Source organism: Euprymna scolopes, chromosome 2 (genome assembly GCF_053919585.1).
Source record: "Euprymna scolopes isolate OS-2025 chromosome 2, ASM5391958v1, whole genome shotgun sequence".
NCBI lineage: Eukaryota > Metazoa > Mollusca > Cephalopoda > Sepiida > Sepiolidae > Euprymna > Euprymna scolopes.
Window position 1 is genome coordinate 184,745,073 of NC_136483.1, and position 27,420 is coordinate 184,772,492.

The 27,420-nt window shown below is 33.9% G+C and overlaps 1 protein-coding gene across 2 annotated transcripts in view; it reads left to right on the forward strand.

Moving 5' to 3' along the window:
- LOC145299439 (ferric reductase 1-like) overlaps positions 1-27,420 on the forward strand; it is a 143,457-nt gene that overhangs the window by 9,511 nt on the left and 106,526 nt on the right. Inside the window, exon 1 of one of the 2 annotated variants that reach the window (XM_080144403.1) lies at positions 20,205-20,509. The exons of the other annotated variant lie outside the window; for it this stretch is intronic. The gene's annotated coding sequence lies outside the window, so the exon portion shown is untranslated. Of the gene's footprint in view, positions 1-20,204; positions 20,510-27,420 lie in introns of those variants that run through there. 2 annotated transcript variants of the gene reach the window in all.

Genomic DNA, 27,420 nt, shown 5'->3' on the forward strand with positions numbered 1-27,420 from the left:
TTAGTGGGGAATGCCCTTTTCTCTACCCTGCAACCTCTCTCCCACAGAAGAGACGTTGCAAGCCTATCCTTGTTTTATCGTTATTTCCATGGCAGGTGCTCGTCTGAACTCCAATCTCTGGTCCCCCCTCGCCAATCTTTCACGAAAAACACCCGTCTAGCTGAATCCACTGTGAAAAATTTCCCCCACTCTATATCTGTGCCTAAATCAAAACACGGATTCCATGAACAAAGCTTCTTTCTTAGAACTGCACGCCTGTGGAACTCTGTTCCATCTGCCTGCTTCCCTCCGGACTACAACTTGGATGTCTTCAAGTTCAATGTTAACAAATTCCTAATGGACCGCCCCCTTAAGTAAACACTTCATCAAATCTCCACACTAACGTAATGTACTTGCAATAACCCTTATCCCTGAGTGGCTTCCGGGCCTTGATAAGTGGTGATCACTGTGTAAAAAAACAAAAAAAAAACAAAAAAACCTGAATCAAACTAGGTATGAGCATGTTTGCAATGAAAAATGTTAGAAAACGTATTGTGATAACGTCTTCAATTAAAACAAATTCATTGAGGTAATTGCCAAGGTTGCTGCAAGGAAGGTGGGCTCTCTTTACCATCCTAAAAAGCTTCTCACACATGAGAGCATCCTATATCTCTACAAGGCCATGGTTCACTCATGCATGGAGTATTGTTGTCACATCTGGGCTGCTGCACCTGCCACTAGTCTCTCGCTCCCGGACAGGGTTAAAAACATAGTTGCCAACTTAATAGGTCCTGAATTATCAACTAAACTCCAATTTCTGTCCCATCACCAAAACATAACATCTTTGTGCTTGTTTTGTAAGTATTTCAATAGCAAATGCTCTGACGAACTCAAAGCAATAGTGCCCCCTCGACAGCAATACCCTCAATAAACCTGACAAACTGCAAAGTCCCACCTCTACACTGTAGAAATCCCTAGATGCTATAAAGTCTTCTACTTATATAGCTTTTCCCGCCAGACTGCTGCACTTTGGAATTCCCTCATATATGGAATATACACATATATTTATACATACATATACATATATACATACATACATATATACACACATACATATATATAAATACACATATATACATACATATATATGCATATATATGTATATATACATATATGTATATATATATACATATATAATATAAATATATACATACATATATATATACATACATACATGTAGATACATACATATACATATATATAAACAAATATATATAATTATATCCTTCAAGATTGAGGCAATTTTTTTTTGTTTTAATCTAGGTTGAACTTTCTCTACATTAAAAACCGATCTTGAAATGAATTAAAGCAATTTATTTCTCAATTAATGGAAATTTTGAAAACTCCAAACGCAATTGTAAATTATTACTTGATAAATAGTTTAACAGTTTGGAGTTTTCAAAATTTCCATTAATTGAGAATAAATTGCTTTAATTCATTTCAATCACTAAGTTTAAAAAATGCAAGCATTAATTATTTCTGGAGATATACTCAGTGACCGGCTGACCTAACAGGATAGGGCCAAGCACCAAAAAAACAAAATGACCTCAGAAAGATTTCATACTTAAAGGGGAACTTTCATATAAATTTTTATCGAATAGGTGCGAAAAGAAAGTTGGATATTTGGGTGTATATACACCGACATCAAAGAGGAAATAACATTAGATGCGAAAGTTTGAATTCATTAATTTTATTACTGTCCAATTCATGAGCCTAAGACTTTGAAAGTATCAAACGTTTGTTTTTGTAGCATACTTTTTATAACTCCTTGTAAACTTTACAATTGCTAGCTGGGGGATCGGACAAAATCACCCCAGGCAACCCCCACCATCTACTTAAAACAAAAGGAAAACAGATAAAATCTCAAATGAATAAAAAATATTAAAAATCAGTTTTCATATTTTAATTTTAATTTAATTGAATTTAGGAAAATTAGATACCGTAGAACTAATTTTCGCAAGGTATGAAAATTAAGCAACTACAGAATAAATGTTAACTTAATAATAATGGACCAGTTTTCCTACCTAGCAAAAAATGGACGAATTTTCCATGTACCCAAATGCCCGGGGAGGCGCTCCGGGCGGCAAAAGGTTTAGCTACGCCACTGCAGGTATCCCTGCTATTTTAACGGAAAGAAAAGTTGTTTTGATTTATTCATTTTTGATTTATTTTTTTTGAATGGGGGGGAGTTTTTTTTTCCAGTGCACAGGCAACAAAATGTGCTCAATATCCAGAGAATAACTTTATCTTTTCGTATCCCTTCTGCCGAAATATCTGGTGAAGAGGTTATAACATACTTCTTTTTTGAAGTGATTACATTTTTGTATTTTTATTCGTTTTTAAGTATCTTTTATTTTTGAAATTGTGGGGGTATCAACGTTGCCCACATATAACATATTGGCATATAATAATTAGTCATGAGACGATTCCAATATTTTTCTCGATTCTGATACAATTACCGATTCTGATTCCAATTCTTTATAAATCTCTAATTATTTAACTATAACTTTTTTTTTTTTTTACACAGTGATCACCACTTATCAAGGCCCGGAAGCCACTCAGGGATAAGGGTTATTGCAAGTACATTATGTTAGTGTGGAGATTCGATGAAGTGTTTACTTAAGGGGGCGGTTCATTAGGAATTTGTTAACATTGGACTTGAAGACATCCAAGTTGTAGTCCGGAGGGAAGCAGGCAGACGGAACAGAGTTCCACAGGCGTGCAGTTCTAAGAAAGAAGCTCTGTTCATGGAATCCGCGTTTTGATCTAGGCACAGATATAGAGTGGGGGAAATTTTTCACAGTGGATTCAGCTAGACGGGTGTTTTTCGTGAAAGATTGGTGAGGGGGGACCAGAGATTGGAGTTCAGACGAGCACCTGCCATGGAAATAATGATAAAACAAGGATAGGCTCGCAAAATTCTCTTCTGTGGGAGAGAGGTTGCAGGGTAGAGAAAAGGGCATTCCTCACTAAGCCACGAAGTCTATTTTGTACTCTGTCAAGGCAGGATAGGCTGTTTTTAGCAGCTCCTGCCCAGATGTGGCAGCAGTATTCCATCCTTACATTGTTATCTTCCCCGATTTTCATAAAAACACGCATTAAATATGTAGAAATTTTCCTAAACGTCAAAATACATTGTGCAGGATGATCTATCAATTTTAGCTTTACTGATATTTTAAAATCAATAAATATTTATTATTTTATCATTATTACCAGCAATGGGAGATTTTACTTTAAACAAAATAAAATAAAAAAAGACAAAAGAATCGCTTTGGCATCAGAAAATAGGCATCAATTTTTCTGATTCCGACACCGATTCCATTACCTCCGAATTTTCCGATTTTTTTCGATTCCCGATTCCGATTTTGATTAATCGTCCCAACACTAATTATAATAAAAAACTACTCAATATCCTTAGTGTAGCAGATGTGTCCAAACGGAACTGGATGTAAACCTGGGCAAAGCTGGGTATCCATGCTGATTTATTAATTAAATCTCAAACGTCAGTGTGTTTGTGTGTATGTTCGTATGTCCACTAAAAAATTTTCCCATTCGCATCATACATGGCATCATTAGAAAGAACGATCTTTCGGACAAAAAATATTGAAAAATTGGAAAAAATCGTACATTATTTTGTGTAGAAATATCATTTTGTTTGAAGGGGGGGAGTCAGATAAAAACTTTGCTTTCGCTGTGGTTTGGAAACCGTACAAGCACTAATCGTTATGTTCTCCCATTTTAAAAAGCTAAATTTGCGATGTTATAACGTCTGTATTCTCATGGGCCCATCGATAAAAGCGTTCACTTACTAACTTAGGTTATATGAGTTCGTACCTGACACGTGTCATTTCTATTTTTTTTTTTGTTTACAAAATTTTGCTTTCAGTTTCGCTTCTAGCTGATGGCACCCAACTTCCGTTTTTTTTAATCTTTTTTTTTTTTTACGACCAGGCAATACACCCTCCCATCATTGTCACAATCTATTTTTATGATCAGGCAACGGCGGACGCCTCCCCTTCCTGCTAGTTACTATTAAAAGGAGACAATAAAATAAGAGTTATTCCCCCTGAACCAGCAAAAATTAAACTTTGCCAATGAAATAGAAGTCATGACAAAACTCCGGTTGTTCAGAACAAAAAAAAAAAAAAAAAAAAAAATATAGAAAAAAATATTCATGATGTTTTTTTGATGACCATTGCAAATCATTTTATCTTTTTATCATTGATTTCTTGCTAATGATGATTGCTGACCTTGAATAGAAATAAACCTTCTCAAAATTTTAATACTCTGTACATTTCCATTGAAGGCCTAGTTAGTGTTCTACCACCTTGGTCTTTTCATCCTCTTTGACCCTTCAGAACTACTTTTTGTGATACTAGCATTATGTGTGTTCATTTGGAGGGGGATGCCAAATTATTGAATTTCTGGTAATTACGATACCTTTGACTTCGAGTAACATTCTTTTAAAATTTTTCTTTCATTTCTATTCTTGTTTCAATTTGTAGCTAGTTGGCATGATGTGGTTTCCGCACTGAAGGATTTTCCTTAATATTTTTACTATTTTCATTATTGTGTAATTACATTGGTGTCAATCCTCCCTTAGGTTCCAATTTTTCCTAGTCTTTTTCTAGATTCTTCGCAAATGCTCCTAGTGGTCCTACAATTATTGATATTACAGTAGTTCTCACACAGGTCATCATCAGTTTTTAATCACTGAGAGTATTTCCTGGAATCTTAGTAACAGGTCTCCTCAGATTTCTAGCAATTTCAAGTTTCTTCAGCTGAAGCGGAGTTCACTATTTTAAATGAGAATAATTTTATATGTTACCCATGACGATACTTATCCTCTTGATATTGATTACGCTTCAGGATTTTAAAGATGATTAAGAAGAAGTATTACTCTGAAAGGGTAAACACAGAATTTTAACCTGAGTTCATCATCCCAGACATTACCTCCGTCATATTATTTGGATTCTTCAAACTACTGTTCTCATCTTGAGTGTCATTTTCACAACGTTTCAGTCGATGTAATCTCCAACCTTCTTCAGGTGTATCTTGTCGAACTCGAGAATGTTTCTGTTGAACTTGGGACTTGTTCTGTCAGCCATGACTGGATAGAGGTTCTAAGTAATTGGCAATTGTATTTTTCGGTCGTCACACTGAGGATTGAATCTTCAACTTCCAGGTGAATATCAGTTTTACCATTGATTTTTCCAAGCACTCTAACCACTGTGTCACGGGTCTTGGCGGATAGTTTTAATATATGTTATAAGCCTTAAAGGACAGAGGTTACATCGACCAAAACGTTGTGAAAATGACGTAGAAGATGAGAACAGTAGTTCAAAGAATCCAAATAATATAAATAACCAATCCTCATCTAAAAAATTCAGAAACGTTTTGGAGTGTGGCTGCTTTATGACTGACTGACTGAAGCACCTTCACAGGGGAATGCTGACATGACTAATTTTGCACCTATTCAGAATGCCTTATCTTTTAGTGGTGTTAGATTTCACAATAAGTTTATCTTGTGTGTAACTTTACCATTTTAGAAGGCAAGTAAACAGATACTACACTGTAACCAAAAGATCAGGAATCTTTATTGGGTTGTGTGAGGTGTCTATTTTTTTTTTCATTGATAGACTTGGTATTTAACATTTTTCTCCCGAATGTGGAAACGTTTTTCTTTTCCGTTTTTTTTTTTTTTATTATTCCCTCTTACTTCATTTCCCGACGGTCACTCACTTGAGTCTGCTGACCTCTTTGTTTCGAACACAGGACATTCCGTTCCTGAAAATAGATTTCCTCTTTTTTTTAAAAGGAATTTTTAAGGGAAGGAAATACCAGAAAAGAGAAGTTGGAAATATCAAGTTTACATATATTGTGAAAACTCTGGATTTAACCTGACCACTGGTATGCCCCAGGGGTCCATCCTGGATCCAACTCTTTTCCTGATCTTCCTCAAAGATCTTCCAAATCTATGATCATTTGTTGACATCTATGCAGACAATATTACCACCTATCAAAACCACTCGTTTAACTAAATCCACTATCAATAATTTCCCCCACTCTCTAGCGATGCCTAAACCTAAACATGGATTCCATGAACAAAGCTTCTTTCTTTAAACTGCCTACCTGTGGAATTCTGTTCCACTAGTCTGCTTTCCAACTGACTACAATATTGTCATCTTCAAGTCCAATGTAAGCAAGTTAATGTTGAACCGTACTTTTAAATAATCTAATTATACCAAATTTCCACTACTAACATTGTTTTTACGAAGGAGCCACCACTTATCAAAGCTTGGAGGCCACTCGGGGATAAGGATTAATGAGTGTATGGTAGTTAATGGGAAAATATCATAGCAATCGTAGTAGTGGAAATTTGGTAAATTGGATTACTTAATGGGATGGCTCATCAAGAACTGTGGAACGCAGGAGAAAATATGAGGGGTTGGCGGCCATAATCGCATAGTGTAGAATGAGCTGCAAAATTTTTGGCAAAGAGTTTGGCTTTGTCCAATGCTGATGAGATGACTTCAGGTCCATTGATGATGGTTGGGATAGAGCACACACTTTTATTCCGGACCCTGTTTGCTATTTGCCAAAACTGATGAGAACCAAGCTGCTGCTCAGCTACTTTGGACTTAACGGACTGAGCATACAACTCTCTTGCATTCTTTATTACTCTTTTACAGTGGTTGCTGGCAGTCCTGAAGGCGGTTTTAGTCTCAATACATCTATTACGTTGGAAGCAATGGAAATAATGATTTCTGTGTGCAATGGCAGCAGCACATTCTGGAGAGAACTATGGCTGGCTGTTAGGTTTTTGCTGGGATTTTTTTGAGGGTATGAAGCGGTCTATACCTATAATTAACCATTCCATCAGGTCTGATACTATAGAGGACACATTTTTTTTTAAACATGATATGCAGAGGTAGATCTGATATAAATGTATGAAAGCTATCCCAGTCAGCTATAGAGTATTGATATACTGTATGATGGAGAAATATGTCAAAGGACCTATTACATTTTGTTTCTATCTTAACTGAGACAACCGAGTGGTTGGAAGATCCCAGTGGAGATAAAACGGAGGATAAACAGAGCTCCGGGCAAGTTGTGAGAAAAAGGTCTAGGCGACTTGCATACTGACCATCAGTGTCGGACACATGGGTGGGTTCGTGAACAATCTGAGTTAAGTCATAAGCAATGGAGAATTTACTATGCTATTGTCCCAATGACTGCCATACACACATTAACCCTTATCCTCAAGTGGCCTCCGGACCTTGATAAGTGAAGACCCCCTTTGTAAAAAAAAAAAAAAAAATTGATAATGTGGGAGTTAGTACAGGGTGCGCCAAAATAAGGGTCCTATCTTTAAATTTGAATAACTTCCACAAAATAAAAGTTAAACTCACCAAACTTTACGTGTGTGTAGACTGACCCTTCCGAGATTTTTTTGAAATAGACAAAACAAATTTTGGCCGAAAAACACTTCTTAAAACTTACATGAATTTATGAATTTTTAAAAATAGGACCCTACTTTTGACCCACCCTGTATTTATTAGTACAAGCAGTTGTTTTCTATCTATAACCTCTTCGCGGCACACTGGTAATCATTCTGCAACATACCAATGTGACATGGCACAGTGGTTGAGAATTATTGTTCTAGACTTTTATGGTTCTATGTAAAACTCAGTATTTAACAATTTCTCAGAGTGGAATTTCCCTATTGTTTTATTCATTTGTTGTTAACATTCCAGTGTCATTTCAAATGCACTTCATATTAACCCAATCGGTCCCACTGTCCTATGAATAGGACACCAAATTTCTTTTTAAAATCTATAAAGTCATCTCATTTTTAAAATTCACTAGGTCTGTCTCCATTTTTTGAAACTGTATCTCCTAGACGGGTGACAGAGCAGCACAGGATGGGTTAAATGATTGCATTTATTGGTGGGCCATTTTACTCAGGTTAAAATAGTTGCTAACAGAAATAGTTGAAGCAGTTTATGAGTTGAAGCTATATTTTTTGAATGGGAGAGAGTCAACTATTTTTTCAGGGGCTAAAAATATATTTTCTAATCTCATTTGTAAAACTCACTATCTCTGTTTATCTGTCTGTCTCCATTTTTTTCAAACTGTGTCTCCTCTGAGATAGAATGTCACAGAGTGGCGCAAGGTGGGTCAAATGATTATATTTTTTGTGGACTGTTTTTTTATGGGTTTTGTAAAATGTTTTTGACTCCTAATGGGGGTATGACACCAATGATTTCGACGATCGTTTTTATAACCACCGGTTGTGGTAATCAACCAATGAAAATGTTCCAAAGTTACTATAAAAATTGTCGAATTTTGGATTCAATCTGTTCGCCGTTGGCTATGTCGTGAACCGCATCTGATTCTTAGCCACCATCTTTGTTACTGGAAATTACTTCACACTCAGTATCGACATAATGTCTCAACACTTAACAGGTCTTTATTTGGTTAAAATAGTTGCTAACAGAAATGGTTGAAGCAATTTATGATGTGAGTGCCATATTTTTAGAATGGGGGGGGTCAACTATTTTTTAAGGAGCTAAAATATATTTTTTAATCTAATCCTAACCATAATCTAACCCTTTGCATGCTTAATGTTATCTGCTTATTTATTTGAGGTTTACAAATCGTGAAATGCTTTGGCGATTTCTGGGACTGATTCAGAATTCTCCATCAATATTTTGGATTAACTCTGTTCTGTGAGTACTGAAATCGATCAGATATTCGTTTATTACAAGTATCGTTTTCTTTTTTTTTTAATTATTAGAAAACAAGTTTTGTTTGTGAATATATTTTCAATAAATTGTTAATTCTTATTTTAATCACGTAAATTAGAGTAACACTAAAAAACGCTTATGTTTTAATATAAAAACATTAATAACAAATAAAATGTAAGTGGAAATACAGCATATTCACTCATTTTAATCTAATTTATAAGACTCATTATGTCTGTCAGTCTGCCTCCACTTTTTTCAAATTATATCTCCTCTGAGACACAAAGGTGCAGAATAGCATAGGGCGGCCCAAATGATTATATTTTTTGTGGACCTTTCTTTTATGGTTTTTTAGCTGGTAAAAATAGTTGCAAAGGGGTCAAAATTAAAGACATTTCAAACTTGGCAGGCGTAAGTCAACTGAAAGTTTTCTTGTACACATGTGCAAATATATATATTTATATGTTAACATTAGTTCATTTTTAGCTATTTCTTATAACATTAGTTCATTTTTAGCTATTTCTTATAACATTAGTTCATTTTTAGCTCTTTCTTATAACATTAATTCATGTTTAGTTCTTTCTTATAACATTAGTTCATTTTTAGCTATTTCTTATAAAGTTAGTTCATTTTTAGCTATTTCTTATAACATTAGTTCATTTTTAGCTCTTTCTTATAACATTAGTTCATGTTTAGTTCTTTCTTATAACATTAGTTCATTTTTAGCTCTTTCTTATAGAATTAGTTCATTTTTAGCTATTTCTTATAAAGTTAGTTCATTTTTAGCTATTCCTTATAACATTGTGTCATTTTTAGCTATTTCTTATAACATTGTGTCATTTTTAGCTATTTCTTATAACATTAGTTCATTTTTAGCTATTTCTTATAAAATTAGTTCATTTTTAGCTATTTCTTATAACTAGTTCATTTTTAGCTATTCCTTATAACATTAGTTCACTTTTAGCTCTTTCTTATAACAGTAGTTCCTTTTTAGCTATTTCTTATAACATTGTGTCATTTTTAGCTCTTTCTTATAACATTAGTTCATTTTTAGCTATTTCTTATTCAACTGACGATATCTCAAATGGTATTTGAGATATCGTCAGTTGAAGCAGAATAAAACAAAGGTGATGTCAAAATGAGTAATGCCATCGTAAGCCACTAATTTATTGTGAAAACGTAAACTTTTTCACCGTAGACACCTTGATGCGAAGTCAAAAACCTTTCAGAACTTTGTTCTTGAACCTTTATATACAGACTAGCCTGGGTGCCCGGCGTTGCTCAGGTTTTTGGAGGTGTGTGTTGAGCAAAAAAATTTTAAAAAGTGGTAGTAGGTAGGCAGGCTAGAACCCATACCGGAAAGGAGGAAAAGAACATGTAAAAAAAAAAAAAAAAGAAATGACATTGCTTAATATCCAGAAAACTACTTATTTTCAGAAAATTTAAATGCGATATTCGTTTTCAGCATATCCTAAAACCTATTTAAGTAATCATTTTTAATGTTAAGGTGGAAACAAGGTAAAAATTACAGTTTTATTTCTTTGTTTACATAGTTGAATTTTCAGTAAAACAACAGAATAGAAATGACAAAAATTACCATCAATTGGTGAATATATAGTTGTTGCTTATCAGGATTCCTGGTATCCTGGCACTGTGAAAGCTACATCAAGGATTCATGTAGAGTACGATTTATGGTTGCATCTCAGAAAATAGGGATATATTTTGGGTCAGATAAAGAGGATATTGGACTGGTCCCAAAATGCATAAGTTCTGGTTGACTATGGGAATTTCCATCTTTTACAGAAATTCAAAATCTATATAAAAAATTTTCTTTGATTTATTTCTGAGATTAACTCATACCTACTCAATTTTTTTTTCTTTGAGGGAAGTAGTAAATACCGGCCATAAATGCTCTTTAGGCATTCAATGGCTACACCCAAGATTAAGCTCTCCTTTGGTGAGGAGATAGGAAAATGCCTATTCTCAATAAAGCTATATTTAAATACCACTATAGTACTTAGTTTTGTTCAGGAATAGACACCCACTGTATGATACCATGCGCCAGTTTAAAAAAAAAATTGAAATTTGTACATCTGAATTTATAATTCATGGCTTATGGTAAAAAGATACATCAGATTTGACTGCATAATCAGAAACAGCACACAATTTTATATAAGAATGCTAAGTTTCATGAGAATAGCTTGAAAAATAAATAAATTGTGGCGAAATTACCGAATTTCTTGAAATGTAAGGTCTGTAATTTAGCCCACTTTTTCTAAAGAAAAATGTCCACGGAAAAAGTCTAAATTTTGGCACTTAAAATTCTCATAACTTTTGAACTACTGGTGGCATTTGCATAATTTAAACGGTTTTAAGCATCTTTTACATAGCTCTTTTGATGCAAGTTGATAAAATAACAATTATCTAAAAAGGAAAAATGAACTTGTAATGCTACGTGTATATTCAGATCGGAGAATAACATAAAAAACGAAGCTTATTATTTATAAAGCATGCGCTATCACTACTCTGCTATATGGTCAGAGACTTGGACAACATATAGAAGGCATCTCGATCTATTGGAAAGATTCCATCAAAGCTGTATTTGGAGAATAGTCAATATTAATTAAAAGACTCTCATGCCTGACACTGTAGTTCTTGAACGTCAAATTGCACCAGAATCGAAATGAAAATAATTCAAAATCAGATATGCTGAACTGTCTTAAAGCATGCTCTGAGAAAGTAGGACGAAAATGTAACAATGTCAGAGAATATTCAACAGGAACTGAAGTGCATTGTATGTGATAGATTCCTTTGTCAGAAGCTGGTTTTGTAAATCATCTGAAATCACACATTCAAAGAGAAGAACGACAGTCATATGAGGAGGCTATGACAGCAATACCTGCAATGCTAACTCGTCATATTTGTGGTCTAATCTGCAAATCAAAAAGTGGCTTGACACGTCATTCCAGAATTCACAATATTAACATACGAGCACTCTTACAAAAAAGAAAGTTTTTATGATACATATGTGAATGTTTACGTAGGTTAAATAGCCCCACTTATGTGCACACAGTCGCACAGCAGTTGACTGAAGAGATGGCAAACTTCTATCAAGAAGAAGCAATCATATATATATATATATATATATATATATATATATATATATATAATTCCAAACTTCCCATTCGTCAAATACTATTATGAAAAGCCCGCTTAAGTGGCTACATAAGTATCTTAATTTACTTCCATTTGAAGGTTAATTCCTGGTGGTTGAACCGAGGAAATGAAGGTTAGCCCGCAAAGCTAATGTTAGCCTTGTTGACTAGGTTCAAGTTCCGTAACCAGCTGTAATTATCACTTCCTGTTACACTGATGATTGCATAAATATGAAACATTAGTGTCCATAGGTATAAAAACTTATTGAAAAAAAAATACTATATATATATATATATATATATATATATATATATATATATATATATATATATATAAGCGATAAATTAGCATGTACTTTCAAGTAACCTCTTCTATTATAATGGCTAACACACTAAAAAAAACTACAGTCTCGGTAGTTCGAATCCTATTGTAGTCAGCCATGATAGTGATGCTGAAACACGTTTCCGTGGATAACTTTTATATGTCTGTCTATCTATTTATATATAGATATAAAGTTGCTTCTTAAAATTTGGAATTTCATTAATAAATTTTTGTAAGAGTATTATTAGACTGGGGTGATGTTTAGGAGAGATGGATAAATTTAAGTTGAGAACCAGTAAGAGTGAACCACATAAAGCGTTGTTTTTTGTTTGAGTTTCTCGTTTTTTAGGTTAATTTTTTTTTCCTTAATTTTTTTCTGTGACGAAACCGGTTCGTCCAGTGGTTGACTGGCTGACTCCACCCATAATGAAATTGCTATTATGATCATGATTGTTGTTGTTATTAATGATGATGATGATGATGATATGTTGCAAAGACAGAAAAAGCTCGAATGTGTGGGTACACACGTTTGATCATGGTGGTGGTGATGATGGTGAGAAGTTGTTCATTTATTAATGAAAATGTCAATGCGATGGTGATGATGCTAGAAGTAGCACAGGTTCTTTATTCTTCTTTTGATGAAGAACTAGAAGGAAGGAAATAAGTTAAAAAAAACAAAACAACAAAAAAGAAACAAAAAAAACAAAACAAATATTTTTCAACAAGATGCGTTTAACAATGAAAAACTAAACAAGTATGACAGACCAATAAGAAGGTTAAAATTAAGCATAGCAGAGCCTTTTTTTCTTGCCTCTCCACAAAACATAGTCAGACATTTGCATTTAAGACAACAGAAATAAAAAGTGACCAAAAAAAACACACATAATAAATAAATGCTACCAAAGGCAAGATAAATTACTCTCTCTCTCTCTCTCTCTCTCTCTCTCTATATATATATATATATATATATATATATATATATAGTATTTTGTGGTTTAACTTATTTTAAAGTGTTTATTTACTTTGAAGCTAAAGTAGAAGACAAAAACAAGAAAAAAATGACTAAAAATAGATGGTCATTTGGGGGTGTCTCGATAATCGTTCAAAAATCGAAAATGAAATAAATTTCTGGCAGAAACTTATTGATTAAATGTCACCAATAATGTTCTACCAGTATTTTATTTAATGTTCCTATAATTGGTTGTCTTTACCAGACACTCTTCAGCCTTTGTTTATGTCTGTCTACTCAGAAAAGAGACGAATTATAGGTCTCCTTTGTTTAGATTTGAAACCGACGGTACTGATGTTCTGATTTTTTTGTAATACATACACATATCATTTCTCTCTTTTTAATCCATCTATCTATCTATCTTCTAATCTCTCTCTCTTTTCATTTATATGTTGCTATACATTCATGAGCATGTTTCAGTCAGCCAGTTGCAAGTGACTAGAGACCTTTTCATGCGATGTTACTTATACAAAAGTAAAGACCATAATTGATTGCAGACTTTTGTATAAGCAATATCGCCTGAGAAGATCTCTAGTTATTTGTAACTGGCTGACCAAAACATGTTCATGAATGTGTAGTAACGTATTAATTCTTATGTAAAACAAATAGAAAGTACATCTTGCCATACTTCGGTATTGAGCACTCTTACATTAACCTCGTTAAAATTTCGTTGGTTGCTTCACGTCTGGAAAATATTAACCAGGACTAATTATAAAACTGAAATTTTGAAATACTTTCAAATTACAACTTGTACAATACTGTAAAATTAAGGTCCATATAAATATTAGTATAATATTTATATATAAAATTTTGTATTCCTTGTCAAATAATAAATTGATAATTTTTCAAAAAATTTTCTGAGTTTAATTCCAAAAAAGTTACAATCAAGGTTAAATTCTGTAGCTTAAAATATACATAAAAATATATTCAAGTAAAGAATTTATTGTTTGAAACAAGGAATATAAGGAAAAGAATTATATTTATTTCCTTAATCCATTTTATTTCCTCTGATGATATGAGCCATTATTGAAAATCCATGGATTAAGGAAATATAATTTTATATATAGATATAGATCTATACATATGCATATAAAGTTATGAACAGTACATAGGGCCTGAACTGCTAGTATTTAATAAGACGAGGAGTGTGCAATAAGTAATACCCATGACCCACTTCTAGTTGTCTGATCTTGCTGAAATTTTGCATTTGCATATCTCTACGGGTTATGGGGCAAATTACAGCTCTGAACTAATTGTGGTTTCTGTTTTACAGGTGTTTGAACTGAGTCAGGTGTGAAATGGAGCCTGTTGAATGTCGAGCAGTGATCCGGTTTTTGTATTTGAAAGGACGCACACCACAGGAGACTTTTGATGAAATGAAAGAAACTTATGGTGATAATGCCCCATCATATGACCTTGTAAAATGCTGGCATTGTGAATTCAAACATGGCCGGAAGTCTGTGGAAACAGCTCCCAGACCTGGTCGCCCCCCCCCCCCCCTTCTGCCATTGATGAGACATCTGTCCGTCAAGTTGAGGCTGCCATTTTGGAAGATTGGCACATTACTATTTGCCAAATAACCCAAGATGTCAAGATTAGTACAGGGTCTATGGAAACTATCATTCATGACCATTTGCATATGCATAAGGTGTCTGCCAGATGGATTCCCAGGTTGCTCACACCATTCCAGAAGCGAGAACACGTCGAGTGCTCGAGGATGAATTTGGAGATGTGCCAAAAAGATGAGTCAAAGTTTTTCAAAAGACTGATTACACAGGATAAAACCTGGGTCTATCACTATGATCCAGAGACCAAAGCCCAGTCAATGCAGTGGAAGCACTTGGACTCACCATCTCCAAAGAAAGCAAGGGTGCAGCCCTCCACTGGCAAGGTCATGCTCACAGTCTTCTGGGACCAGGACGGAGTAGTGATGACAGATTTCCTGGCAAAGGGTACCACAATTACAGGAGCCTATTATGCTTAACTTTTGAGGAAATTAAAGGAAGCTATCAAAATCAAGAGACGGGGCAAGATCAGCAAAGGTACCCTCTTCCTGCAGGACAACGCTCCGGTCCACAACTCGCATGTCGCCAGATCAGAAGGACGGGCGTATGGTTATGAAATCCTTCCCCATCCTCCCTACTCTCCTGACCTTGCACCCTCTGACTTTCACCTCTTCCAAGCCATGAAGTTGTTTTTGAAAGGAAAGCGTTTCCCAGATGATGCAGCCTTGATTTCTGAAGTCACGTCGTGGTTGAAGGACCAACCTGGTGTATTCTACAAAAACAGTCTCCAAAGCTGCATCAAACGATGGGAGAAATGCATAACTCTGGGTGGTTCCTATATAGAGAAAGACTAATAACTGTGCCAAGTTTCGTTGCTCTACTGCTATGGGAAGTGGGTCAGGGGCATTACTTATTGCACGCCCCTCGTATATATATATATATATATATATATATATATATATATATATATATATATATCCCAGAGACACGTGGTTCAACCAATTAAGATTTGAAATCAGTACTCCCAGTAACTGACATCTGGCGCTCTACTATATAGGGAAGGTATATATATGACAAAAGTCTATATTCTAAATTTCAAGATGTTGACCATCTTACCATTTATTTCTTTAAATATGTTGAAATGCACAATTCTTGACAGCACCTGTTTCGTAGCAAAGAATCATTCATGTAATTATTTTGTCAATTTTTGAATTTATTTTGCCCTTTTTTTAAAATTTTATTTTGGTCACGGATTTTCACCATTTTAAAGTTCCAACCTTCACCCGACAAATATTGAAAAATTGGCCCAAAACATTAATTTCTTCACCCTAAAATCATCAGTTTTCTACAGGGAGGAGTCAGCAAAAACCGTCCTCTCATGATAAGTTCGCTTCTACGCATGCGCAAATGACGTCGGAACATGATTTAGTTTAAATTATAAAAAAACGATCCAATTTCGTCAACGTTGTCTTAGCTCAGTTGCTTAGAGGGTGGCCTCATTATCTAAAGGTTTTGGGTTCGAATCGTGGTGTGAGGTGTCTTTTTTTTTTTCGATTTTTAAAATTTTAATATTGAAGCAGGGTTATTTAAAGCCAGTGTTTTTTTTTGGTTTTTATTTTTCAGATTTTTTAAAGAAGTTTTAACGTTCGTTTTTCTGTTTTCTTTTTCCATCACGTTCGCGTTTTCTTTTTTTGTTTTTCCGATTTTTACATTTAACATCGTTGGTTTGCCTTACGTTAGTTTTTTTGAGTGTTTTTTTCGATTTTTTTAAAGTTTTAACATTTTGATATTTAAAAAAATTTACTTTGCTTATTCTTATGTTTTGATTACCCCCCCCCCCCCCCCCCCGCCTGAGCACACACACCTCTAAACAGCCGGGCAACGCCGGGTACCCCCTGCTAGTCTATATATATAAAAGGCAAATGCGGCGCATGCATTTTTGTATGTCCAAGAAAGAGTTTTTTTCGCCGGGCTTCTCGGGAGGTTACTATGTCTTAGAAATCTTTATATGCCCCCTGGATCATAATATGTACAATTTGCGAACGCGTGTTGCGTCTAGATTTATTTGTGTTAACTTTTATAAAATTCTTGCTATTTCGGTTTCTCATGTGTTCGTTCGGCTTTAAAAGTGAAACTGATCTGAAGCGAAGGTGAGGCCTTCATGCCGGGAACGTCCAGAAAGCAATGGGCGTTTGATCAATGTGGGGGAAACTCCTTATATCAGACAATTGCTATTCATATGGACACTCTCCTCTTTATGGGGAGCTGGTTTCCCCCCAACATTTTCGTGAAACAAAAAGTTAGGACACAAAACCAAAATAACTACCCCGCAGTAAAAAATCACTGCGGAACTTCTATGGCGTGATCATTAAAATCGCGCACCTGTCAATTTAACTTTTTCATCGTTAAATTTGAACTCTGTTTAGTTACTCTCCCTTCATGGGCGAGTGGCTAAGTTGTCAGGTTTTTTTCACACTTACTTTTCCACCCTCGCCTCAACATTCCGCGTTCGATCTTACCTACTTACTAAAACTTTTTTTGTCCCCCCGCCCCAACACACACACCTATAAACACCCGGGCAACACCGGGGACCCTCGTGGTAGTCTATAATATAAATCTCACTTGTCTGTTTAAATGCATATACGTTTGTATATCTGCCTAAAACTTTTGACAGACGCGTCGGAACGTGACGAAACCACTATCGTTTTAAACTTTGAACTTTCGGACGACAAATATCGAAAAATTGGCCAACATTAATTCCTTCATCCAAACAAAACATTAATTCCTTCATCCTCAACAGGGAAGTTTTCTACAAAGAGGGTTCACTTTTATTTTGTGCAGATATTTTTGAAAGTCATCCACTTTTTTCAATTGACTTGCCTTAATTTTGACGTTTGTCATTTCCGGTTTTGCGATGGACGCAACAATAAAGACGTCACATTTTTTTTTTTCTTTCTTTTCCTTCCTCGTGGTATGGGTTCAAGCCTGCCTGCCTGCCTACTACCATTTTTCTTTCTTTTTTTTTTTTTTGCTCAACAACACACACCTCCAAACACCCGGGCACCCAGGCTAGTTATATATATATAAGAGAGAGAGAGAGAGAGAGAGAGAGAGAGAGAGAGAGAGAGAGAGAGAGAGAGAGAGATTAGAGAAATGTTGACAGGTTAGGCATATAGAGATAGACGAGAGAGACTTTCGAGCCACACTGATGAATCATTGAGACGACGAAAGATGCATGCACCTGTGGATAATAATAATATATATACACTTGTGCCCGATATTATTCATACCCTCCCTTGAAAATTGAGTTTATTAGGTGTAACTTTGTAAGAATTTATTGTTTACGTCCATATTGATACATATTCTTAATAAACCTCTTCTGATCATTTTCGTCATTTTAAAATCTCGGGATACTTGTAATAAAAGAAATATACAGCTATTTATAAAATCTGCAATGTTCAAAAATAATCATACCCCCTTATTTCTTCAGTATTAATCGAGTTTCTGACTGTTTGTTTCCTGTTTGATTCTTATTTTGAATGCTTTTATACAACCTTTGATTAATTTCATTTCGTTTTTTTGCATTTTTCAGAAATTATAATGATATCAACTGAAAACCAATAAAAGAGTAAAAATTATTAGAATGGGGAAGAAAAAAGAGCTTAGTAATGATCTTAGGACTAAAATTGTGAATTCACATAAGGATGGTTTAGGTTACAAGTCAATTTCCAAGAAATTTGAGGTCCCTACAGCAACAGTACAGAGCATCATCAAAAAATTCCAGAGCCACCACACAACAAACAACTTGATTGGTAGAGGAAGGAAAAGGAAACTGTCTGCTAGAGCCACCAGGAATATTGTAAGAAGTGTTAATGCAAATCCAACACCCACTACTAAGGACATTTTAGAAAATCTGGAGTCTTCTGGCATAAAAATATCAAGGCAAACATTGCAAAGGACTCTGCATGAAAATGGTCTGAAAGGAAGAAGACCAAGAAGGACTCCATTGCACACCGGAAAACACCTTGCAGCACGTCTAAAGTTTGCTAGGACCCATGTGAATTCTCCAGAGTCCGTTTTCTCAAGTATTTTGTGGACTGACGAAACAAAAATTGAATTGTTTGGCCATATGGGTGCTTCTTACGTTTGGAGGAAGAAAGGAGAAGCTTACAACCCAAAGAACACCATACCCACGGTGAAACATGGTGGTGGTAGCCTAATGTTTTGGGGCTCCTTTTCGGCTAGTGGTCCAGGTAGTTTGGTCAAGATAGATGGAACCATGAAGAAGGAGCAATATTTGGAGATACTCCAGAAAAACATTAGACAGGATGCGGAGAAGCTCCATTTAGGACCAAACTGGGTCCTTCAACAGGATAATGATCCAAAACATACTGACAAAATAGTCAAGAAATGGTTTGAGGATAATCAAATTAATGTTTTGGAATGGCCTAGCCAGAGTCCCGACCTGAACCCTATCGAAAACCTCTGGCACATATTGAAAACTGAGGTTAAAAAGCGGAAACCTAGAAATTTGAGGGATTTGGAGAACTACTGCATTGAAGAATGGTCAAAAATCAGTGTTGATGCTTGTAAAAACCTTGTTGATAAATATCCAAAACGGTTACAGGCAGTTATTAAGAATAAAGGGCATGCTATTGACTATTAGTAAGACAGGTATGAATAATTTTGAACTAGTGCCATTATTGTTTTTCTTTGTATAATGTTTCAAACTTGCATAATTTATTTATTTGTTGAGTTTAAATTAAATGCTTATGCTTGATTTATTGTTTGAAATCCCTTTAATATTGTCTACCTTCTGGTTTGAGCAATATTCTTATAGAAATCTTAAAGATCCGAGGGGTATGAATAATATCGGGCACAAGTGTATATATATAATATATATATATATATATATAATATATATATATATATAAAGTCTCTCATCTCTATATATCTAATCTATTTACATCTCTCATATATTTCTCTCTCACTCACTCTCACTTATATATATATATATATATATATATATAACAATCTCTCTCTCTCTCTCTCTCTCTCTCTCTCTCTCTCTCTCTCTCTCTCTCTCTCTCTCTCTACCACTTCCCACTTTCGTTTTTGTTTGTATTTCTAGAAGTTTATATTGGTCCAACTACTCCTACTCTTTGCATTCCAGTTTTCCGCGCCTGTTGTGCGAGTCTTGGGGAGGGGCTGATAGACTATGTTATGTAGATGTATAAACCTATCTGTATTCATTCGCCTTTTCTAGTTTTTCGGTCATAGTTCAGGCTTCCCTAATATGGCGAGGTGAGTCTGTGATGATGCGAGCTGCGAGCACTTCTTTTTTTCTTTCTTTTTTTTTTGTGGGGGCGGAGGGATGAATATTTAGCTATTCATCCTCCTCCTACTCTTTTGCGGTTTTCGTAACACATATTCGAGCGAAGGATGGGTGAGAGTGCCGAATAAAGAGAGAGAGAGAGAGAGAGAGAGAGAGAGAGAGAGAGAGAGAGGATTATGTAGGCAGGTATTATAGAAGATATTAGTGGTTATATTGCGATGAGCGACTAAGTTAATTAAGTAAAAAAAAAAAAAAAGTTTCTCATTATTTCTGACACTCTGCTTAGAGTGTTCAGTGTAACCTTTAGTTTATTCAAAAAAATATATAAACTTTTAAGCACAGAACTGGAAAAATACAAGTAGTAAGCAAAAGAGAATATACATTCTTTTTATTTTGGGTAAGTAAAAACAAAACAAACAAACCAAAAAACAAAACATTTTTTTACCGAATCGAGTTACCGTCCTTGGTTCGGGATAATAGTATTTTACAGAATTTATTAGTGTATTTCTCTCAGTTCATGATAAAGTTTAATTGTTTTTCTACAATTCGGAATCTTAACTCATTATTCTAAGGGAGGTAACTCTATTTTACTAAGAATTGTAAGAAATATTTCTTTTTTAATTTAATGTAACAAAGTTTTATAACATTAACAAAAAAAAAATGTAAAATGCGACAATATTGTAATTTTTCTTAAACAAAACATTCAAATAATTGGAAGAAAACATGAATTTTTATAACTAATTTAGTAAAATAGTTACCTCCCTTAGAACAATGAGTTAAGCTTCTGAATCGCCACTTTTTGTGGCACTTGTTTTTATCTCAGGAGAGTTCCGTCCGCGGCAAGGGAAGAGTTAACAAAGCCGCCCCCTCCCTATGTAAAAAATGGTTTTCTAAATTTTGCACGAAGTGGCCTTTTTATTTCCAGACTGCTAATATTTGTATTTCTTTTTACAGGGAAACTAAACAGTAAATACAATAATCATAAACAAAGTAAAATTCTCTTGATTTTCGTACATATTTACGTGTCTCCCCACGAGGGCAGAGTTAGACAAAAGATTTTTTTTTTTTTTTTTTTTAATGTGGGGGAAAATCCAGCTCTCCTTAAAGAGTCGCTCTGGATTAGAACAAAATTAAAAATTGCCTCAGTCTAGAAGGATTTTCCTTTTACCGACCGAGAATAGAACAGGTGTTATGTAGTATCAGAAGAGATACTACACTTTGAAAAAAATTATTTATTTCTGAAGATTTTTCTATGCTTGTCCTAGCAAGAATCCTCAATCACCAAAATACCACATTTACACCACAGCAGTCGTCCTACTTAAGATTCCTAAACTGATTTAAAAAAAAAAAATAAATATGAGCATAAATAAATAGTTTTTCTTAAACAATAATTTTATTTTAACGTGGAGTGATGAAAAACAAAAAGTAAAAAACAAACAAAACAAAACAAAAATAGGTGTTCCAACCCTTCCTAAATAATAGACCGCCCACTGTTTTCTGGTTTGTATTTGATGTGGCACAAGGACAATAAAGATATAGGAAAGAAAAGAGGTGTCGGGGGTGGGGGGTCGTCCATTTGGTCTATTCCCTAAACTAGTCTCAACTACCAAAATACCACATTCACTCCATGGACTTAAGCTACTTAAAATATCCTAAGGTGTTTTGATGTTTTTTATTTTTTATTTACCAAAATACAAAACATACAATTTATTTATTCATTCAGTTTTTTTTTTTTTAATTTAGTCAAATAAAAAAAATCAGAAACATTTCATTTGGATTAGGCATTACGTCCTGTTTGTTTTCATGGATGGAAGGAAAGGGCCAAGTGTCATTCTTTTGACATCGAAAACTTTTGCCTACTCTAAACTAGACTCTTTCACCAAAGCTCTATCGTTATTGTTATGGCAAGTGTTCGACTGAGCCCCAATCTATGGTTTCCCTCACCAATCTTTCACAAAAAACACTCTTCTAGCCAAAATCACTATCAATGCATTCCTCTACTCTCTATCGGTGTTTAAACCCAAACGTGGATTCCATGAACAAAGCTTCTTTCCTAGAAATGCCTGCCTGTGTACTGTAACTCTGTTCTGCTGGTCTGCTTTCCAGTTTACTACAATATCGTTGTTTTTAAGTCCAATATAAACAAGTTCTTATTAACCTGTCATCGTAAATTACCACTACAGACGATTATTACGCAACTGACCCAATGACTACAATACACACATTAACCCTTATCCTCGAGTGGCTTCCGGGTCTTAAAAAAATACCGCATTCACTTCATGGAGTTAATTCTATTTTAAAGATCCGTAATGGTTTCAATGAAATTTTATTTACAAAAAAATAAATATACATGAGTAATGACGGGGAATATAAAATAAAATCATTAAGTCAGTGTTTTTCTATATAATAAAACCATCTAACAACATGTTGTCTGTCTGTTTGGCAATTTAAATTAAAATATAAGTTTTTAAATTAACTTTTTAAAAAGTATGTTTTAATTTAAAAATATTTTATTCAATTAATGTAATAACCAGTCAATAATTCAATTGAACTTTACAAAAATCTGGCTTGAAAAAATAAAAAAGACCAGCATGCAACAGTTGTTTTTAAAATATATATTTTGTACCATGTCCTTTTAGTTGTTTTAAGAAAAAAAGTAAAAGGTAATGTTTAAAGGTTACGGTCAGAGAAGAATATTAGAAAAAAGTTCTGTATAAGCTACAAATAATTTTATGTTGCTGATTTTTTTATATAGGAAATCATTTCCAATTAAAGTCCAGTTAGTATTATACATATAAAAGTGAGAAAAGCACGCTTGAAATGTGTGTACGTTGTGTGAATGAGCTAAATCAAAACAAAATGGCCACCAAATTTGACCTGATATCGGTGTTATTTAAAGAAAACCCCAAAAAACTCAAATTTTAATCAGAAATAATTCCTCAGTTAATAATATTTAAGTAGCGGGATCTGTGGAAATTCCACAGAGTACTCATTCATATGTAATATATTGATGTTGGCATTCTGTAGATGTTCAGTGTAAATGGAGACGCTCTGATATAATTGTAGCTTTTTTGTTAAAACTGCAAAAGTATTTATCTAAACTTGCACAAACGCCTGGCGAAGCCCGGTCGTAAGTACGCTTAAATATGATATTTTATTTCTTGCAGATTTTGTATATATTATTGTACAGTTATATTTTTATATATTATAAAGTTGCGATTTCAAAAATAAAAAAATATATCCATATGACTTGGGTGCATTAGCTTGAATTGAAACCGAAATAAAAACTTATGACAAAAATATATGTATATATATATATATATATATATATATATATATATATATATATATATATATATATATATATACATACATACATATATATAAGAGTAGGTAGTAGTTTGCTTGAAGCATTGTTGGTAAAGAAATATATAGAATTTTTTTTTAACCGGAATTATGAAAGTAAAGAAAGAAAAACAAACAAATGTAGACGCATACCCGTCTACATTTGTTTGTTTTTCTTTCTTTACTTTCATAATTCCGGTCTTTCTCCGCATTGTCTGTGGCTTTAAAATATATATATATATATATATATATATATATATATCTATATATATATATATATATATAATTACTTCATTTACTCACATAAAATTAATATACGAAAGTATAAATTTATGCGTAAACTTTAAGTATTTACTTCAAAAGTGCTCAATACTTAGGTAGAGCTAGTTAGTAAGTTATAAAATATATATGTCGATTAAGCTACACTGAATATTCCACGTTTCATCCACTCTAGGACTCTCCAGGCTTTATATTTTATAACTATATATATATATATATATATATATATATAAACTTGAGTTCCTTCAGCCATAATCAAAACTGAAACCAAAACTTATGAAAAATTCTTGATAAAATTATTTATAAAAAAAATAGATTGCTGGAGTGCTATAATTGAAACTGTAACCAATACTTATGAAAAATTCTTAGTTAAATTATTTATGACGAGAAATGGAAGTACATAACAGTTAAACGACCTGGATGCGTGACACAGAAAATAACACACACGCTATCGTATTAATATATAGATAATAGTTATATAAATTAATAATATTTAACAAAAAAAAAAAAACAATATAATGTTAATACTGAATTTTTCATTGTGTTCGTCTCTGACCACGATCTTTAAACATTAGCAAAGAAAGTATTTAGCGAATTTAAATTTTATTATTACAAAAACTGACTTTTTTATTTTTGAAATTTTATTGCAAAACCGATTTGTTTATATTGACATACATACCTTTAATGAAGTTATTTCTCCAGAAAATAAATATACATGAGTAATAATGAGGAATATAAAATCAAATCATTAAATCAGTGTTTTTCTATATAATAAAACCATCTGACAACATGTTGTCTGTCTGTTTGACAATTAAAATTAAAATATAAGTTTTTAAATTAACTTTTTTAAAAGTATGTTTTAATTTAAAAATATTTTATTCGATTAATGTAATGACCAGTAAACAATTCAATTGAACTTTACAAAAATCTGGTTTGAAAAAAAAATCTACAGTACCCCTTTTTGAGGGAACTGGGCCCCCCCCCCCCCGCATTAAAATCCACCCTGTCTTACTTTGTCCTTACATAGAGATAAGTAAATAAGGAAAAAGAATATTTAATAAAAGCAACAAAACTAATTGCCGATTCTGCAGACTCTGGACACTAACTGTTCCATTTGAAGAATGGTTTAATTTATTTTCATGAATAAACTAAGGTTAATGTGCTCCTTTTTTTGTGTAATTGGATATACCTCATATTAAAAACTGTGTGTATAATATTGCCCTCGTGGGGAGGCAAGTAAATGTGAACTAGAGATGGCTTATTTAAATGTTATTTTATTTATTCATTTTTTTTTTACAAGTTGGTCACTACTTATGAAGGCTCAAAGACCACTCGAGGATAATGAGTGTACAGTAATCGTTAGTGATGGAAATTGGTTAGAATTTGATTATTTAAGGGTCCTCAACAAGAACTTGTTTACATTAGACTTGAATATGACTATATTGTAGTCAGATGAGAAGCAGGCTAGTAGAACAGAGTTCCATAGGCAAGCAGTTATAGGAAAGAAGCTTTGTTCGTGGAATTTTTGCTTAGATTTAGGCACAGATAGAGAATGGGGGAAATTGTTGATAGTGGTTGGAGCTAGACAAGTGTTTTTGTGAAAGTTTGGCAAGGGAGGGGGCATAGATTGAAGCTCAGATGAGCACTTGCCATGAAAATAACGATGGTTAAATTTAAATAAAATGTGCACCCAAAAGAGTGATCACCTGACGTGCATTCAATTTTCTCTAATGGTAATGCCTTGTGAGTCAAACGGTTTAAGATGGCACATATGTCAGACGACCCCACCCTCTTTTGAAAGCGTAGGTTCGAATCCTGTAATATCATTTAAATAAATATTGGGAATAAACAGTAAAGGGACTTATGCAGAATATAGAATGTGTTGTTTTTTAGATAGGACTTTCAAGTTAAATTTTTACAGTATCTTTTGTTTATTAAATTGTTAAATAAAAGTAAAAATAGTTAAAAAGATTCCTCCCCAAGTTAAAAATGTTTCAAAATAATAATGTTAGAATTTGAGCATGGTTCGTATTTTGCATAAGTACCTAAGAACCTGGTAAATTTTGTCCACGTGGCTGAGAATAAACAAAAGAAAAACAAAGTGATAAATGAGACTTGTGCCTCCAAAAAAACGACCACTTGACACACATTCCGCTTTCTCTAATTATGCAACTCAAGTACTGCATCAGGTGGTCCATTTTTTTGGAAAGCACAAATTTAAATCTTGTAAAAGTCTCATTTTTCACTTTGTGTTTTTTTTTTGTTTATTTCCAGCTCTGTTGACGAAATTTACCATTTATTTAATTGTAATGCATATGTAAACCTGAATGTCAACAAATAAGAAGCATGATACATAATATACATATGTTTATTCATGTTTTGTTTACTTCTATTTTGTTTATTTTATTCTTAGTTTTTGATAAAGATTGGTTTAGTTTATCTGTTTCATATTATTCAGTGCAATGACAGAGCTAGGATCAGAAGAACCTGCAGTGTTGGAACTTTTTAAAAAAAAAATTTTTTTTTTTTTTTACTCTTTTTCACCCTAAACAAGGCACAGTGCCATTTTGACGAAAGGGATTACTATTTGGGATCAAATTTGCATGGAAACTATGTAGGGGGTTGAACAGCAAGATGTCTGTTTACATTACACTTGAACTTTTGCATGTCAGTACTGTCAGGAAAGCAGGAATCCGGGAGGGAATTCCAAAGTCTAGCAGTTGGAATTAAGAAACTACTTGAGTAGAAGGCTTTCTAGCATCTAGGGATCTCTTGAGTGTAGGGGTGGAATTTTGCTACTTATCGGGTTAGTCTAGGCAGGGGTGTACAAATGATTGGAGTTTGTCAGAGCACATTCCATTAAAATATTTGTAAAACAGGCACAGGGTGCAATATTTTGGCAATGGGACAGAAATTAAGTTAATCAAATCTACCTTTTCTAAACAACTGTTATCTAAACTTAGTATTTTAAACATTGGATGCAGAATTAAAGAAGACTGCGATGGTATAGGTATGTTCAACAATCTGATGGGGCCATCAAACATGCCCTGTAACTATTCATAGATGGTTGCTGCTGACCTTGCACATCCGAGAAGACTTAGTGTGATATATCATCGTCATTACTGTCTAGGGCCCCCCGTTAATTGTGACCCCATAAACAGATCCAGCTGGGTGCGAGATCAATCATGCATGCAGTAAGCCAGTCAACTGGAAAGAAAACCACCAATATGGAGGATGTCTCCATCTCTGCATGATAATCAAAAAAGAACTGCCAGTCAGCCAATAAATAAGCGTTTAGCAAAGTTGGTTCAATTGTACTATAGGGACTGTTTGATTTTGTTTCTGAACCTTTGAGATGAGGATTGATAATTTGAAATTTGGATTACTGTTTTCATCTTAAGTTTTATTTTCATAACAACTTTCTTCAGATCTATCTTGTTGAACTCGACAATCTTTCTGTTGAACTCTGGAATCTTTCTGATGAACTCGGAAATCTACATGGAACTTCAAACAGAACTATTTAATCCATGAGGTAGCATGCTCGTGTTCAATCCTCAGTGAGTGTGGATGATACTAAAAATACAATTACAAATTGCTTAAGACATTTACCTGGGGATGGGTGACAGAACAAGAGCATGCTATCCGTATGAATTAAATAAAGGGTTCCTTCTAAATTCTGTGCAG